The sequence below is a fragment of the Stegostoma tigrinum genome, chromosome 14 (genome assembly GCF_030684315.1).
Source record: "Stegostoma tigrinum isolate sSteTig4 chromosome 14, sSteTig4.hap1, whole genome shotgun sequence".
Lineage (NCBI taxonomy): Eukaryota > Metazoa > Chordata > Chondrichthyes > Orectolobiformes > Stegostomatidae > Stegostoma > Stegostoma tigrinum.
Genome location: NC_081367.1, coordinates 60,208,320 through 60,225,811, shown reverse-complemented (window position 1 = coordinate 60,225,811; position 17,492 = coordinate 60,208,320). Strand labels below are relative to the sequence as shown.

Sequence of the window (17,492 nt, the reverse complement as noted above, 5' to 3'; positions counted from 1 at the left end):
GCCACCAGTGTGCCACAAAGTCCCAAAGACCCTCGATTAATTCAGTCGGTTACTTTCCACTGGCAGGTTTTAAGCTTTAGTATTGCACTCATGTGCAAAATAAATAAATAAATATACATACGTATATAATTCGCCCTGAAGATCCTGGAATAAAACATTTTAAAATCATTCCATTAACGCTGAATGTTTTAACACATTTACTATTTTCTCTGCAAGTTAGTTACTTCTCCACTTGCTCCTGTCTGAGCGCTAAGCAGGAGTATCCGGCTTTCTTTCGAACGATACCAAGCGACAAATATCAGTCCAAACTTCTTGCTGAACTTGTGAAAACGTTTGGCTGGAATTGGATTGGGACTATTAGAAGCAACACAGTTTATGGGAACTTTGGAATGAGAACATTTATCGAAGAGGCCCAAAAACATGGGATTTGCATCGCGTACTCCGAATCGTTTTACAGAACGGATCCCACTGAGAAAATCAGGAAAATTGTTCACGGAGTGAAAGAGGCAACGACAAAGGTTGTGGTTGGATTTCTGCATGGCGGAGACATGCGAGTGTTAATTAAAGAAATTTTGCGCCAAAATATAACGGAAATACAATGGATTGGAAGGGAAGGTTGGGTTACACAAGATATTTTCTCAACTGAAGAAAGAAGATGGTTTCTTGCTGGGGCCGTAGTTCCAACAACCCGTAGAATGGAAATAGACGGCCTCAGAGATTATCTTGTGAAAATTCACCCTTCCATGTTTCCTGACGACATATTTGTGAAGAAGTTTTGGGAACCTCTATTCTCGTGCATTTGAACAGACAGCAACACGACAGTGACTGGAAGTTCTGCAAGAAAAGTGCGGCCTTGCACAGGGAATGAACATTTGGATGTCTTAGAAAATGCCTATCTTCCAGCGATAATGGGCGGAAGCTCCTACCAGGTGTATAAAGTAGTCGCCCATGCACTTGATGATATGCTGTCCTGTGTCGAAGGCAATGGCCCGTTTATGAATAATACTTGTGCCCATATTTTAAGCTTTGAGCCCTGGCAAGTAGAAATATATTTCACTTTGTTTCAAATAAATCTCATTGACGCCATATAAGGTCGACATGTGAGCTATTCTAGTTCCACCTTGTAGCAACCAATCTCATTAGGAAAATCCATTTTTTTCCTCAGAGAATGAGAAACAAAGAATGCTAATTTGATAAGTATGTATCAAAATAAAAATTGAATTCACAAAATATTAGAAATTTCCTCACAGTAGCCAGTTAGATATTAGGCCCCTAAACTACTTTTTCTTTGGAAGACTGCCAAGACCTGAAGCTCTTCAGCAACATTGTATGAGCAGTGAAGTGGTGACAAACTTTCGACAGTGTTGGGACAGATAAAACAGAAAAGCCAAATTGTGTCCAAAGACTTGCCACAAATAACAAAGTGACAAATGCTCATAGTTACGATATTGGTTTTTTTTGGGAGGTACATAGCGGCGGGTTTTCTCTTTTCAGCATCCGGCAGGTGCCACATTCTCAGTGGCATGTTTCGTTCGAAACATGTCATTTTGATAGTTCAGCAGTCATTCACAACTGCACCGTGGAGTCAGGTAGTCAAATAGATGTCATGGGAAAAAGTCTCCGTATGTTCTCAATCAGAGCCATTCCGTCAAAAATCCCATTTTAAACTGGAAGCAAGATGAGAATTTGCAAAAATTCAAGATGGATCCCCAAAAGTGATTTGTTACTTTCCAGATATTGATTTGTGATATTGTGCATTTCCAACTTGAGTGTTCAAATGTTTCAATTACTTTTAATGCATGCGTCCCAGTGACAGCCTAATATTTACCCGTCTTGCATCATTCTCTTGTAGTTGGTGCATTACCTCCAATCTGTAAATTTCACTGCTAAGAATGGGGAAATCGTGCATTTTGACGCAAATGGTGATCCAGTCACAAACTGTGAATGAGTAAATTTACAAATGAATTTGTAAGGATCATTTGAAATTGTAAATATTGGATATTATGAAAGTACAGCACCAGAGGGACAAGAACTTGCCCTGAACATCAGAGATATTATGTGGAGCTCCAGTGGAAAGCAGATATGATCCTTGCGACGCTATGAGAAACTTTGGTTAAAAATTGACATTTAGAAACGAAAAAAGAAAGTTAACACGTGATTTTTAAGGCATTAGATTGTTGACGTCATTCTTAATATCCTTTTTTTGTGTTTCTCACAGCGCTAGTTTCATACACAACTAACAAATTTTCTTGTTCACTTCCTTCCGTTTTAGCCTCTCTTCACCAGTCAAAGCATTACATTTTGTTGCTCCTTCGCACTGCGGGTATATGTGCTCTACAACAGCTGGGAATGGTTGTTTGCATTGTCATTGGAATTGCATTTTTATTCAAAGCAGCCAACATGAAATTGATTCACAGATAATGGGAACCGCAGATGCTGGAGAATCCAAGATAACAAAGTGTGAATCTGGGTGAGCATAGCAGGCCAAGCAGCATCTCAGGAGCACAAAAGCTGACATTTCGGGCTGAGACCCTTCATCAGAGAAGGGGATGGGGAGAGAGCTCTGAAATAAATAGGGAGAGAGGGGGAGGCAGACTGAAGATGGAGAGAAAAGAAGATAGGTGGAGAGGAGAGGATAGGTGGGGAGGTAGGGAGGGAATAGGTCAGGGAGGATGGAAAGGTCGAGGCGGGATGAGGTTAGTAGGTAGGAAATGGAGGTGCGGCCGGAGGTGGGAGGAGGGGATAGCTGAGAGGAAGAACAGGTTAGGGAGGCGATGCCAAGCTGGGCTGCTATTGGGTGCGGTGGGGAGAGGAGACAAGCTGGGCTGGTTTTGGGGTACAGTGGGGGATGGGGAGATTTTGAAGCTTGTGAAGTCCACATTGATACCATTGGGCTCAGGGTTCCCAAGTGGAATATGAGTTGCTGTTCCTGCAACCTTCGGGTGGCATCATTGTAGCACTGCAGAAGGCCCAGGATGGACATGTCATCTAAGGAATGGGAGGGGGAGTTAAAGTGGCTCGCGACTGGGAGGTGCAGTTGTTTATTGCGAACCGAGTGGAGGTGGTGTGCAAAGTGGTCCCCAAGCCTCCGCTTGGTTTCCCCAATGTAGAGGGAGCCACACTGGGTACAGTGGATACAGCGAGTTTTGAGAAGATTTGTAGCTCAGGTTGAGGTTCTGGATGTGAGTTTGCTCGCTAAGCTGGAAGGTTCGTCTTCAGACGTTTCATCACCATTCTAGGTAACATCGTCAGTGAGCCTCCGACGAAGCGCTGGTGTTATGTCCCGCTTTCTATTTATCTGGTTAGGTTTCCTTGGGTTGGTGATGTCATTTTCTGCGTTGGTGATGTCATTTCCTGTTCTTTTTCTCAGGGGATGGTACATTGGCTGCAAATCAATGTGTTCGTTGATGGAGTTCTGGTCGGAATGTCATGATTCTAGGAATTCTCGTGCATGTCTCTGTTTGGCTTGTCCTAAGATACAGTACACTACATTGGCAGATGTGCAGGTGAACATCGACTTAAAATGGAAAGTCATCTTGGGGCCTGGGATGGGGGTGAGGGAGGAGGTGAGGGGGCAAGTGCAGCATTCCTGCGGTTGCCAGGAAAGCTGTCGGGTGCGGTGGGGTTGAAGGGGAGTGTGGAGCGGACAAGGGAGTCTCAGAGAGAGTGGCGTGTCCAGAATGCAGACAAGTGTGGCGATGGAAAAATGTCTTGGATGGTGGGGTCGGATTGTAGATGGCGGAAGTGTCACAGGATGATGCGTTGTATCCGGAGGTTGGTTGGGTGGTATGTGAGAACGAGGGGGACCCTCTTAGGGCAGTTGTGGCGGGGGCGGGTGTGAGGGATGTGTTGCAGGAAATACGGGAGACGTGATCAAGGGCATTCTCGACCACGGGGGCGGGGGGGTGGGGGTGGGAAGTTGCGGTCCTTGAAGAACGTGGACATCTGGGATGTGCGGAAGTGGAATGCCTCATCCTGCAAGCAGATGTGGCGGAGGTGGAGGAATTGGGAATAGGCGATGGAATTTTTGCAGGACGGTGGGTGGGAGGAGGTGTATTCTAGGTACCTGTGGGAGTTAGTGGGCTTGAAATGGGCATCAGTTTCAAACTGGTTACCTGAGATGGAGACTGAGAGGTCCAGGAAGGCGAGGGATGTGTTGGAGATGGCCAAGGTGAAGTTGAGGTTGGGGTGGAAGGCGTTGGTGACGTGGATGAACTGTTTGAGCTCCTCTGGGGAGCAAGAGGCGGTGCCAACACAGTCATCAATGTAACAGAGGAAGAGGTGAGGTTTGGGGCCTGTGTAGGTGCGGAAGAGGGACTGTTCCATGTAACCGACAAAGAGACAGGCATAGCTTGGGCCCATGTGGGTATCCATGGCGGAACCCACCACCGAAGATAATTTTCAATCCCCACCCTTGTCTGCCTTCCAGAAAGACCACTCTCTCCTTGACTGGCTTGTCCACCCCACACTCCCCTCCAACCCCACCACACCCGGCACCTTCCCCTGCAACCACAGCAAGTGCTACACTTGCCCCCATACCTCCTCCCTCACCTTCGTCCCAGGCCACAAGATGACTTGCCATATTAAGCAGATGTTCACCTGCACATCAGCCAATGTGGTATACTGTATCCACAGTACCCGGTGTGGCTTCCTCGACATAGGGGAAGCCAAGCAGAGTCGTGGGGACCACTTTGCAGAACACCTCCGCTCGGTTCACAATAAACAGCTGCACCACCCATTCGCAAGCCATTTTAACTCCCACTCCCATTCCTTAGACGACATGCCCATCATATGGGCCTCTTGCAGTGCCACAATGATGCCACCCGAAGGTTGCAGGAACAGCAACTCATATTCCGCTTGGGAACCCTGCAGCCCAATGGTATCAATGTGGATTTCACAAGCTTCGAACTCTCCCCCCTCCCCCACTACATCCCAAAACCAGCCCAGCTCGTCCCATCCCCCCCACTGCATCGCACAGCCAGCCCAGCTTGTCCTCGCCTCCCTAACCTGTTCTTCTTCTCACCTATACCCTCCTCCCACCTCAATCCGCACCTCCATTTCCTACCTGCTAACATCATCCCGACTCCTTGACCTTTCCGTCCTCCCTGGACTGACCTAACCCCTCCCTACCTCCCCGCTATACTCTCCGCTCCACCTATCTTCTTTTCTCTCCATCTTCAGTCCGCCTTCCCCTCTCTCCCTATTTATTCCAGAACCCTTTCCCCATCTCCCTCTCTGATGAAGAGTCTCAGCCTGAAACGTCAGCTTTTGTGCTCCTGAGATGCCTCTTGGCCTGCTGTGTTCATCAAGCTTCACACTTTGTTGTCATGAAATTGATTCATTAGTTTTTGTAGTCATAGATTTTGAATTCCGCAGTGAATTTGAGTATTTTTGTTTGCATTGTTTGTATATGTCTGGAACGTTAGGCATCAAGAAGAAAGTCCTCTGGACTCGAAATGTCAGCTTTGTTTTATCTGTTGTTAACTGCGGATTTGAGGGAGTCGGTGGTCTTGTAATGGACTCCCCAAATCCCCAAACTGCACTTGAAACGAATGATATAGGTGGATTTAATGTGAAAATGCGGAAACTCCCAAGAGAGGAATTATTTGACATTTAATCAATTCGTTATGCATCTCGGGTGTTGGAATATGTTTTCATGGATGATCATTAGAAGCAAACAACAACTTCTCTTTCGATTCCTCCCACTTCCTACAGACAAAGGGGGTGGCCATGGGCACCTGCATGGGCCCCAGCTATGCCTGCCACTTTGTAGGTTACGTGGAACAGTCCCTCTTCCACACCTACACAGGCCCCAAGCCCCACCTCTTCCTCCGTTACAGTGATGACTGTACCGGCGCCGCCTCTTGCTCCCCAGAGGAGCTCAAACAGTTCATGCACTTCACCAACACCTTCCACCCCAACCTTCCGTTCACCTGGGCCATCTCCAGCGCATCCCTCACCTTCCTGGACCTCTCAGTCTCCATCTCAGGCAACCAGCTTGTAACTGATGTCCATTTCAAGACCACCGACTCCCTCAGCTACGTAGAATACAAATCGTCACACCCACCCTCCCGCAAAAGTTCCATCCCCTATTCCCAATTCCTCTGCCTCCGCCGCATCTGCTCCCACGATGAGGCATTCCACTCCCGCACATCCCAGATGTCCAAGTTCTTCAAGGACCACAACTTTACCCCAAAATGGTCGAGAACGCCCTTGACCACATCTCCCGCATTTCCCACAACACATCCCTCACACCCCGCCCCTGCCACAACCGCCCAAAGAGGATTCCCCTCGTTCTCACATACCACCACACCAACCTCCGGATACAACGCATCATTCTCCGATACTTCTGCCATCTACAATCCGACACCACCACCCAAGACATTTTTCAATCCCCCCCTTGTCTGCTTTCTGGAGAGACCACACTCTCCGTGACTCCCTTGTTCGCTCCACACTGCCCTCCAACCCCACCACACCTGGCACCTACCCCTGCAACAGAAGGAAATTTTACACTTGCCCCCACACCTCCTCCCTCACCCCTATCCCAGGCCCCAAGATGACTTTCCATATATTAAGCAGATGTTCACCTGCACATCTGCCAATGTGGTATACCGTATCCATTGTACCCGGTGTGGCTTCCTCTACATTGGGGAAACCAAGCGGAGGCTTGTGGACTGCTTTGCAGAACACCTCCACTTGGTTCGCAATAAACAACTGCACCTCCCAGTCGCAAACCATTTCCACTCCCCCTCCCATTCTTTAGATGACAATGGGCCTCCTGCAGTGCCACAATGATGCCACCCAAAGGTTGCAGGAACAGCAACTCACATTCCGCTTGGGAACCCTGCAGCCCAATGGTATGAATGTGGGCTTCACAAGCTTCAAAATCTCCCCTTCCCCCACCGCATCCCAAAACCAGCCCAGTTCGTCCCCGCCCTCCACTGCACCACACAACCAGCCCAGCTCTTCCCCTCCACCCACTGCATCCCAAAACCAGTCCAGCCTGTCTCTGCCTCCCTAACCTGTTCTTCCTCTCACCTACCCCAAGCCGCACCTCCACCTCCTACCTACTAACCTCATCCCACCTCCTTGACCTGTCCGTCTTCCCTTGACTGACCTATCCCCTCCCTAACTCCCCAACTATACTCTCCTCTCCACCTATCTTCTTACTCTCCATCTTCGGTCCGCCTCCCCCTTTCTCCCTATTTATTCCAGAACGCTCACCCCATCCCCCTCTCTGATGATGGATCTAGGTCCGAAACGTCAACTTTTGTGCTCCTGAGATGCTCTTGGCCCTGCTGTGTTCATCCAGCTCACATTTTATTATCCTGGATTCTCCAGCATCTGCAGTTTCCATTATCACAGAAGGAAGGAGCACTTAGTTTTTCTACTGTCAATTCTAGATCATTTAGATAAATAGGGTCTCATAACTGCAAGCTTGTGATGTTATTTCTGATTCCAACACTCCTCTGCAGATGGAACATCGCTGCTTTTGTTGGGATTATTCCAGCTGCAGACAAAATTCATTCAGTGAACAGTGTAAAATGTTCTGAGCTAATAGATGGTAATTATTATGATTGGAATGAACAAAAGAAATCTAAACCTTCAATGAATATATACGAAATTTTCACCAATGAGTCTCAACTTTATGTTATCGAGACTCCCCACCCCGACCACTACCACCATCAACATGTAACCACACTTGCTAATCATATTAGCAATATATTTTACTGCATGCAAACTGTTCTTCTGTGACCAATTCCTCACGCACGATCTCCAAAGGCATCTTTAAAATCAATCTTCTTTTCTCATCGGCCACACTGTTGACGTTGATGCTCGCACACCGAGTGAATCACTGATGATAATAAACATCTCACAGAGACGTCTCTCATTTCTTTGTTTAATGTTGTACTGTCGTATTAAGATATTCTAGATTGTCAACTGTCTAATTTATTCAAAGATTTTGATGTTTGATGCATACCTCTGAACAAATACTGATTTTATCAGGCACAGCAACATTGTCAGTATTTTGAGTAATGTTGTCCATTTTTAAAAAAATAAACAAGTATATATTTTATTGAACATTATTCAACTGTTTTATAAACAAATTATTTTTGAATTAAAAAGACAGTTGCCATGTCGTATAGTTAATTTGGCAACAGTCACTCTGAGGCTTTGAAGAGAAAACAATTTTTTTCCTAATTACTGCCAAGGAAACGTTGGTGACCCTTCTTCAACAAACACCTTGATCATCAGGTGCTGGCACGTTTCTCGTGCTGTTGGCAGAAAGTTGAAGACTATTTGAATCAGCGTGAATTGAGTTGTAGCAAAAAATCCTCAAATCAATGCTTTGTGTGACTTGAAGGGCAACTTGTAGCCCTCGGTGCTTCCCTTTCAGAAATAACCAGTGCCTGGCACGTGTGCATTACCCACCATTAATCATTTAGGCCCAGATGCTGACCAGGTCTTTGTGCACTTGATTGAGTGTTCTGCATTGCCCAAGAAACAGTAAATTGAAAAAAAAACGACCACTTTCAGTTTCAGTAGATTACAATATATTGATGAGCCAGTAGTATTTAACTGCATTCTGGACATTACTATCTGGCTGACGCCTGAGTGATATTTATCCGGACTGAACTGGAATTGTCATGTCTGGAGTTTCTGCTCTATCCAATGCACGCGGGCATTTTTTGATATCATTTGGGGTGGATTGCGGTGTTGCTGATATCTCACGTCTGAATAATAGGGATAAAAAACATCGGGTGGTGTTGGGTTACTTGTTAGCTGTCTTGGGCTAAAGGCATGTGAAAACATTTGAGAGCGTAATGGCTCCGTTCCATTATCATTGCAGACTGGTAGGTGACTGAATCCTAGACGTTGTTTGAAATGCATACTTCACCACAATCACAAACGACGAGATGTGGCAAATAGAGAATTATGGACACACATATTCCAGTGGCAGAAAATTGACCAAGCATACAACTGAGGGTTCAGATGCAGCACTAAATAGACAGAGAATTGATATGATCTGCAATGCACTGCCTGGAAGGAGCAATGCACGGGGCAGTCAAAATTCAAAACGTGATTCGTGGAATATTGGAAAGGAAACCGTGACAGATCACAGTGGCAGAGCATACTACCCAGCCATAGGGTATCACTCAAGCAATGACAAAATGCTAACAAATCTGTGTGTTTCGCTCTGAGTCAATAATATGAACAGTACACTCATCATTTCTGTTGTTGTAGATTCCACGTGCACTTTGTTCTGAACCTTGCGCTCCCGGGACAAGAAAGGTCAGCAGGAAAGGTCAGCCAACTTGTTGTTTCGACTGCGCAGAGTGCGCCGATGGTGAGAACAGCAACATCACAGGTACCCACAAAAACGGAGTTGAGTACCATGTCAGTTTGTTGCAAGAATGAATCTTGTATTTAAAAAAAATCCTTCATCGTTTCAGATTCCACTGATTGCGTGGTGTCCTTTCGAATACTGGTCCAATCAGCAAAAAGATCGATGCATTCCCAAAAAGATTGAATTTCTTTCTTTCCAAGAGGTTCTCGGCTGCGTCTTAGTGGACCTTGCTTTAGTGGGAGTGTGCCTTGCACTGGGTGCAGCTGCTGTTTTTCTCCACTTTCGGGGAACTCCTATCGTTCGAGCGAACAATTCGGAGCCGAATTTCCTCCTTCTCTTTGCGCTAACGCTTTGCTTCCTGTGCTCACTCACCTTCATTGGGAAACCGACCGGATGGTCCTGTATGTTGCGGCGGACTGCGTTTTGAATTGTGTTTGTTCTGTGTATTTCCTGTATTTTGGGGAAAACTATTCTTGTCATGATCGCTTTTAAAGCAACTCTTCCCAACAACAACATGATGAACTGGTTTGGCCCGATGCAGCAACGGTTAGGAGTGTTTGGCCTCACAATTCTTCGAGGTTTAATTTGCACGATCTGGCTCATTGTATCACCTCCCCATCCAATGAAAAACATGACGTATTATAGAAACATTATAATTTTGGAATGTGATATGGGTTCTTTAAAAGCCTTTTATTTTGTGTCCAGCTATATTGGTACACTGTCTACTGTTTGTTTCCTGCTAGCTTTTCTTGCTCGGAAACTTCCTGACAGTTTCAATGACGCGAAGTATATAACTTTCAGTATGTTGATCTTCTATGCTGTTTGGATCACGTTTATTCCGGCTTATGTCAGCTCCCCTGGAAAGTACACGGTGGCTGTCGAAGTGTTCGCTGTTTGGGTGTCAAGCTTTGGTTTGCTTATTTGCATTTTTGCTCCGAAATGTTATCTCATTTTACTGAAACCGGAGAATAACACAAAGAAAAACATGATGCGCAAAGGCTCTTCACTGTAATTTTAAGCTTCCTGTATTTATATCTGCAAACCTTTCAGTCTGGAGTTGTTGCTCCAAAGTTAACATTTCCTGCTGATTAAACAATTCGCGGGTCTTTCAAATTTGTTCTTGTTCCCAATAAATGGTACAACAATGTAATTCGATGTTGTGTCAAACTTCTACTTATTTGTGAAGACATTTTCGTAGCCTAAGGTTAAAATTTTGACACTGATGTCTTATATTGGCAAATTAATTCCGAGCACACATTGCACTTTCATTAAGTTGACTTTTGTATCCTTCCGTATTGGTTTTCGTTTAGCTCTTTGACTGGAGGAATTTTCCTCCGTAAAATGGAAGTAACTGTGAATGCTGGAAACCAGAAGAGAAGGGAGAAACTGATGGACGATCTCACAGTATTCATGGGGACAAATTCGAATTTACCTTTCAGGTCCAATGACCCTTCTTCAGAACTGCTGGTAACTCAGAAAATGCCTTACGTTTGTAGTGCATTATGCGGAGGAGGCATACAGGCTGAATAGCAAGCGGAGGGAGTGCCAAATGTGAGAAAAAAGAAACAGTTGTACAGACAAGGGAGCTGATAAAGACCAGCTTGCGAGAATTCATGGGAAATTAGTGGCTAATAATGGATGTGTTCCAGAGCAAACCACGTGATAACATGGCCTGGTATTTGGAATTTGGAGGGCAGGACATAGGACGAGTTTCCCAATGCCTTAAAGTAGTTGAACTCGATATTGTGTCCTTTGGGTCATATTGCAGAGAAGCACAAAAAGAGACGTTGTTGTTCCACCTTACGTTGAGCTGCACTGAAGCACTGCAGCAAGCATAAGACAGAGATCTTGGCTGTGGACCAAGGTGGTGAGTTGAAGAAGCCGACAACTATAGAGAACATAGGTGTTCTGTGAAGCCGACATCCAGTCTCGGCTTCGTTTCCTCAGTGTAGAAGAGACCACATTTTGAGCAGTGAATGCAGGAGGCTGCATTAAGTGAATTGCAGGTAACGTTCTGCTTCACCTGAAAGTTGTGCTTGGACCCTTATGTGCTAAATAGGAAGTAAATGGGCAGGTATGACACCTTTTGCGGTTGCACAGGAAGGTGGCATGGGAGTGTGAGGAGTTGTTGGTGCCAATGTAGGATGAAACCAATGCACCCTCCCCCCCTCACCTGTGAGCATGTTCCTTGTAGATTATTGACAGAGAAAGCGAGGTTATTATTTGTGAAGACAATTTTGTCACCTAAGTTTAACATTACTGGTGCCGACATTTTATGTTCGGGTAAATTTGAATTCCGCACACGTGCTGCACTTTCATGAAGTTGGTCTTTGTAATATTTTGTATTGGATTTTGTTTAGCTCCTTGACGAGGGGAAATTTCAATTGAAAAAGGCTAGTGATTTCACCCCACTGGGAATGGTTCTTAACGACGTTTGAATTTTCTTCTTACTTTGCTCATTTACAATTTGTAGATACACATTTTGAGAAGATTTGTAGCTCAGGGTGAGGTTCTGGATGTGAGTTTGCTCGCTGAGCTGGAATGTTCGTTTTCAGACGTTTCGTCACCATTCTAGGTAACATCATCAGTGAGCCTCCGACGAAGCGCTGGTGTTATGTCCCGCTTTCTACTTATCTAGTTAGGTTTCCTTGGGTTGGTTATGTCATTTCCTGCGTTGGTGCTGTCAGTTTCTGTTCTTTTTCTCAGGGGATGGTAGATTGGCTTCAAATCAATGTGTTTGTTGATGGAGTTCCGGTTGGAATGCCATGCTTCTCGGAATTCTCGTGCGTGTCTCTGTTTGGCTTGTCCTAGGATGGATGTGTTGCTTTCTGCCAGTTTGTCCATTCTGCCAGATTGGACATTCAGGGAGAAACTGAGAAACGAATTTGTAAGGGTATTTCAGTTATCTCTAAGAATAATAGGGTGGCCATTGCAGACGATTTCCATACTTTCCAAACACTACATTGGACAAACTGGCAGAAAGCTAGCCACCAGAATACATGAACATCAACAAGTCACAAAATGACATGACCCACTATCACTCGTATCCTTACATACAGATGAGGAAGGACACCACTTTGATTGGGACAACACATCCATCCTAGGACAAGCCAAACAGAGACACGCACGAGAATTCCTAGAAGCATGGCATTCCAACCAGAACTCCATCAACAAACACATTGATTTGGAGCCAGTCTACCATCCCCTGCGAAAAAGAACAGGAAATGACATCACCAACGCAGGAAATGACATCACCAACCCAAGGAAACCTAACCAGATAAATAGAAAGCGGGACACAACACCAGCGCTTCGTCGGAGGCTCACTGATGATGTTACCTAGAATGGTGACGAAACGTCTGAAAACGAACCTTCCATCTCAGCGAGCAAACTCACATCCAGATGCACATTCTCTGCATACAATGGCATCCATATGTTTCTTTTCTTTGTTCATTCATGGGACGAGGGCATTGGTGGCTTTGCACAATTTAATGGCCATCACAGACGGCCGTTCAGTGTCAACTACTTTGCTCTGGGTCTGGAGTCACAAGTAGGCCAGTCCTGGTCCATTTGGTAGTTTCCTTCCCGAAACTATATTAGTGAAACAGATGGATTTTTTTTTCTGACAATCAACACTGGATTCACGGTCATCATTAGGTTCTCAATTCCAGATTTTTTTTATTGATTTCAAATTCCACCACCGACCATGGAGGGATTTGAACCTGGGTCCACAGAACATTATCTGGGTCTTTGGATTAGTAGCCCATAGATAATACCACTTGGCTATTGACTAGGTGGTGCGTTATGTTTTGTGCAAGGGACCAAGGGAGACAGTGAGAAAATGTGAAAAGCTATCAATCTGAGACTCCTGTACTTCGGAAAAAGAGCATGTCCAACGGTCATGGCAGTTAGGAATAAAGCAGAACGTGAATTAAATTACACTGCACTTATTTCAATACAAGAGGAGTAACAAGTTCTGCAGATGAGTTCCGGAAGTGGCTGGGAACATGGGACTGGGATATCAAAAGATGGTAATAGAGGTGTGACTCACGGATAGACAGGACATGACGGGCAGATTAATGCTCCAGAGTACAGATGCTATCGGAGGGGTAGAACGTGGATGGGGGACAAGAGAAGAGGGTGTGTGGCATTTTTCATTTGGAAGAACATTGCAGCTGTATTTAGGGAGGATATTCCTGTGAATATGTCCAGGGAAATCATTTGAGAACAACTGAGAACTAACAAAGAGTTAATCAGGTCATTGGGATTGGACATTCAGGGAGAAACTGAGAAACGAATTTGTAAGGATATTTCAGTTATCTCTAAGAATAATAGGGTGGCCATTGCAGACGATTTCCATACTTTCCAAACATAACCTGGGACTGCCATAGTTTGAAGGGCTTGGGTGGAGAGGAATTTGTTGTGTGTGTACAAGAAAATGTTATAATTCTGTACGTGGATGTACCGATGAGGGAAGTTGCAAAACTCGATCTTCTGTTGGAGAATAAGGCAGGGCAGGTGACTAAGGTAACAGTTGCTGAGCACTCTGGGCCCAGTGACCATATTTCTATCAGCTTCATTGAAGAATTGAATCCAAACCGATTCGACAAGCACATTAAGGACAAAATAGTAACTAGGGAGACAATTAGGGCAATTAAATAGGCCATAGCTACCCCTCCAGATCTACAGCCTTGTGATTGGCTCTTAAGTGCCCTCTGTGCAATTGTGGATGGGCCATAATTGGCAACCTAGCCAGTAATGTTCACATCCCGTGAATGAATACAAAGAAATTTCATGAACGAAGCTGACTTGTGAAGCCACGTGAGACGTGGAAGGTAATAACGAGAATTTTGCATCAGCATTTAGTGTGGAGAAGGATGTGAAAGATAGGGAAGCTGGGGAAGTAAACGGTGGCAGTTTGAAAAATGTTCATATTTCACAGGAGGAGGTGTTGGACATCTAAAAACACATAAAGGTGGATTAATACCCGAGACTAGAACTCTAGTGGGAAGCCAGAGAAGTGACTGCAGGGCCCCTTGCTGAGATACTTGTGTCATCAATAACCACAATGAGGTGCTGGAAGACTGAAGTTTGGTACCATGATGCCACTATTTAAGAAAGAACATCAGGGCAAGCCAGAGAACTATAGTCTGGTGAACTTGACATCAGTGGTGGGCACGATTTTGGAGGGAATCGTGAGGGACAGAATTTACATGTCTTTGGAATTGGTGAGCCTGATCAGGGATAGTCAACATTGGCTTTGTGCGTGGGAAATTGTGTCACTCACTTGACTGAGTTTTTTGAAGAAGGAACAAAAAGAATTTATGAGGTAAGAGCGGTGAATGCACCTTTCATGGATTTCAGTGTGGTGTTCAACAATGTTCCTCACTGGAGACTAGCTAGCGGGGTTTTATCACATAGACTACAGGGAGAGGTAGCCACTTGGATAAGGAAAGTGTTCGAAGGAAGTTGACAGAAGGCGGGGGTAGAGTGTTGCTTTTCAGACTGGAGGCCAGTGCTCACTGAGTGCCACGAGGATGACTGATGTGTCCAGTGCCCAAAATGGAGATGTGGTGGAGAGTGAATAAAGTTACCTCAGGCCAAAACGGGGAGTAGAGCTGGATGAGCACATTAGGCCAGACAGCATCAGGGGAGCAGGAAAGCTGATGTTTCGGGTTTGGATCCTTCTTCAGAAAAAGGGCACAGATCCAAAATGTCAAATTTCCTGCTCCGCTGATGCTGCCTGGCCTGCTGCATTTATCCAGCTCCACACTTTGTTTTCTCAGACTTCAGCGTCCGCAGTTCCTTCTATCTCAGAGTACAACAGAATCTTGTTCACATGGCTGATGGACTGAGCAGTGGCAGATTAAATTTAACTTTGATAAATGTAAGGCACTACATTTTGGAAAGGGAAATCAGGGCAGGACTTATACACTTAATAGTAATGTCCTGGGGACTGTTGCTTTAAAAAACGACCTTGGAGACCAGGTACATAGTTCATTTGAAACTAGGTTCCGAGGTAGATGGGACAGTTTAAAAAGCTGTTGGTGTACAATCCTTTGTTCGACCGAGTACGGGAGTTGGGAGGTCATGTGCGATTGTACAGGATATTGGTGTCACCACTTTTAGAATACTGCGTTCAATTCTAGTCTCCTTGTGATAGGAAAGATGTTGTGAAACTAGAAAGCATTCAAAACAGATTTACAAGGATGTTGCCAGGGTTGGAGGGTTTGAGCTTTCAGGAGAGGCTGAATATGCTCGGGTTATTTTCCCTGGACCATTAGTGGCCAAAGGGATACACCATAGATGATCAAAAAAAATGAGGTGGATGGAGCAGGTGAATATACAAGGTCACGTCCCATGGATGAGGAAGCCCAAAACTAGATATCATGAGTTTAAGGGGAGAGTGGAAAGATTTAAAGTAACCTAAAGGACAACCTTTCACTCAGATGGTGCTGAATGTATGGAATGAGTTGCCAGTGGAGATGGTGGACGATGGTGCAATTACAGCATTTCAAAGGCATCTGGATGTGTATGATTAGGAAGGGTTTAGAGGGATATGGGCCAAATGCTGGAAAATGGGACTAGATTTATTCAGAATATCTGTTAATCATTGCTGAATTGGTGCTAATGTTGCTATGACGCTAATACTGCAATTTCTTGCTGATTAAACAATTTATATACAATTTCGATGGATTTGTGTTTTTGCTGTCATGATTAAAAAATATAATCTATTTTGTTTAATCTTTCTTGTTATTTGTGAAGACTATTTTCTAGTCTACATTTAAGCACATTGGCACAGATGTGTTATTTTCGTGTGGATATGAATTCCATCAACATATTGTACTTTTACTATGTTCGCTTTTCTACCCATTAGTACCACTTAGCTCTTTAGCTGGGGTAATTTTCTTCTCAATCTGCTTATTTACGATTTGTAGATTCATATTATTTGCATAGAATGGAGTCCATTATTCAATAATAACAAATCAAAGAACTGCAAGGGCTGGAGAGCTGAAGCAAAAACAGAACGTGGTGCATAAACTTAGCAGGTCTGGAAGCACGCAGGGGAAGAGGCCAGAGTTAATATTTTAAGTCCAATGACGCTTCATGAGAATTGACATTAGCCAGGCAAACTTGATATTTGTGCCAAAGCCAAATTCGAGAGAAGTGACTAGATACGTGAAGACAGAGCAAATAGATAGATATTAACCTAGATAGTTAAAAAAAAACATAACGTACAGGAACCAGAGAAGACTGAATTAGAGATAAGAAGAGCTAAGCATGAGGAATTTGGTGAGCTATGCTGAATACAGTGCATATTATGTCATAATTTGTTGAGAAGTAGGAGTGAATGGTCAAATATGCCAAAGCAACCCATGCCATAGCAGGCTTGAAGGTAGGAGACAGAGAGTGTTGGCAGAAGTCTGTCTTTTCGACTGGAGGCATGTGACCAACTGTTCGTCACGTGGATCAGCGCCAGGTCAACAGCTTTTTGTCATTGATACAACTGTTTGTAGTGAATATAGGAGGCTCGGTTAACAAGATTGGAGATGACACAAAGTAGTTTGTGTAGTGGAGAGGGAAGTTGATTACGTCAAACACAAGTGGATCTTGATCAGATGGAACAATTGGTCGAGGAGTGGTAGACAAGAGTTCAATTCAGATAAATACAAAGTGCTTGATTTTGTTAAGTGTAACCACGGCAGGACTTATACAGTTGATGGCGTGGCCCTAAGAAGTGTTGCTAAGGAACCAGACCAATGGTGTGGGTGCATTGCTCCTTGAAAGTAGAGTTGCAGATATACACAGTAGTGAAGAAAATATTTTGTCATACTTGCCAGTACATGGATTAGAGGGATTGGATGTCATCTTGCATCTGTATAGGACATTTTTGAGGCCGCTTTTAGAATACTGTGTATATCTGGTACACCTTTTTCAAGGCATGCAGACACGATTTACAGGGATATTTCCAGAGCTACAGGGTTTTAGCAATAGAGAGAGGCTGAATTGGCTGCAGCTTTTCCCCCTGGATCGTCAGAGGTTGAGGAGTAACCTGAGAGTTAATTATCAAGTCATGAGGTGCGTAGATAGGGTGAATAATTGAGGACTTCCTTTGGGGTGAGGGAGTCCAAAACTAGAGAGTATA

The 17,492-nt window shown here is 44.6% G+C and overlaps 1 pseudogene; it reads left to right on the top strand.

Annotated features, from left to right (window-relative positions):
• The first annotated feature begins 908 nt into the window (after positions 1-908).
• On the top strand, positions 909-10,361 carry LOC132210498 (extracellular calcium-sensing receptor-like; annotated as a pseudogene).
• The last annotated feature ends 7,131 nt before the right edge of the window (positions 10,362-17,492 follow it).